At 42.9% G+C, this 1733-nt stretch overlaps 1 non-coding gene across 1 annotated transcript; it reads right to left on the reverse strand.

Annotated features, from left to right (window-relative positions):
- Positions 1 to 273: 273 nt before the first annotated feature.
- On the reverse strand, positions 274 to 346 carry TRNAK-CUU (transfer RNA lysine (anticodon CUU)). Its single transcript has one exon. It is a non-coding gene; the product is annotated as a tRNA-Lys (tRNA).
- Between the last annotated feature and the right edge of the window lie 1387 nt (positions 347 to 1733).

The raw sequence follows: 1733 nt of genomic DNA on the forward strand, positions 1-1733 counted from the left end.
CAATCATTGCATTTTTTAATTTACCACACGTAAATTGGGCGCTTTGCCTTCTTTAGCACTGTTACCTAGCAGCCAAATTAAACAGACGTATTTCTTAGAGACTGAAACTAATGCCGAGGAGTGGGAGGGGCTTAACTAGGATCCGCCGTTCTGTAAACATTGAGTTCTATAGGAAGTTCAAGAAGGTGCTTTTATGATTGCTAAATTGCCCATATTAACTGTGCTAATTAGACGTATTAAAAAAAATGCCCTTCAAAAATATAAAAATACCTGCGCCCAACGTGGGGCTCGAACCCACGACCCTGAGATTAAGAGTCTCATGCTCTACCGACTGAGCTAGCCGGGCTTTACAAATGGTTTGTGATGCCTCATTTTTATGTCTGTGTGTGCCCACAGTTGTATTCTGTCTAATAGTTTTCTGTTTTCTCGTTTTTTACATCCCCCTTCTCTAGTTCTGTCTTCAGTTCATAAATCTTTTTTTTCACAGCTCATCCTGTCTGTCCCTGTACCTTTAGCAAGTCACAATAATGTACTTTATTTTCATGAATTTAACTTAACATTCTCGTCGTCCTAGATACACATGGACCAAATAAAAACAGGACCCTATATAAACACGGTCTTTGGAAGACAGCTCCTATACCTCTGCTTAAGCTCATTCGGAGCTTACACATGGGGCAGGCGCTCAATTATGCAACTTATATTATATGACAGCCCCTTCCCCACACATAAATACACCCCTGTTTGAATGCACTATGTACTTTTAGAAATCTTTCTGGTCTGTTTATGATTTTTAATTTCTTTTACATCAAAAGAGTAGTTCTAATGACATCTTCCCACAAAAGGCATCAATTCACCCATATTATTTTTCTCTTGGTCCCCAGGAGAGGTGATCCTTAGCTCTCTCTTCCTTCCTCCAAATACCTGTCGAGTCTCATAATATAGCAGCATGGCTGACCAGTGCAGAAATACGACTGACATCTCTCTTATAGGACTCTGATAGGACTACACAATAGAACTTGCAGAGCTAACTAATACTGCCCGCATAACTCAAAATCACGAATCTCTGTCAGTCTCTCCGACTTCTTCCATTCACCATACTGCTGAGACCTGCATTCCATAACACAATAACTGCACCTCGGTGGCACCGCACGCAACACAGACACATTTAACTATTGGTAAAATGCTAAGACAGCACTCTCCCAACCATACATCTTACATTGTGTAACATACTACCTATGTGGGCAAGAACTTCACCACCCCACCTAGGTGTAGGAAGTGCTATCTTAAGGAAACAGAACAACAGAATACTAAACTGTGGTGCACTGCAGCTTGGGTTTTCTTGTATCCTGCTCTGCTAACCTCTGTCACCTCTCACTCCGGGTGGTTTCCCAGAACCATGCCTATTGGAGCTCTGCCTTTCAGCCTCAATGTGCACACAGGGATGGGTGAACTTCAGCAAATCAGGACTGACACACAGAGCTGGTGACACAACATCTCAGGGAGGTGAGGGTGACTGGAGGGCTCAAGGGTGGGTAAGGGTAAAGGAAGGTGAATGTGACTTGAGCGTAGAGGGGTGAGTAGAAGTAAAGGGAGGTGAGGGTGACTTGAGGGGTGGGTAGTGGTAAAAGAAGGGAAAGGTGGCTTGATTAGGCAGTATGATATGGTATGGCCTGTCATTGTATAGTATGGTTAGGCCTGTTGATTTACAGTTTTGTATGGCATTAGGCTGTAAT

Source organism: Pleurodeles waltl, chromosome 6, assembly GCF_031143425.1.
Source record: "Pleurodeles waltl isolate 20211129_DDA chromosome 6, aPleWal1.hap1.20221129, whole genome shotgun sequence".
NCBI classification, from domain to species: Eukaryota; Metazoa; Chordata; class Amphibia; order Caudata; family Salamandridae; genus Pleurodeles; species Pleurodeles waltl.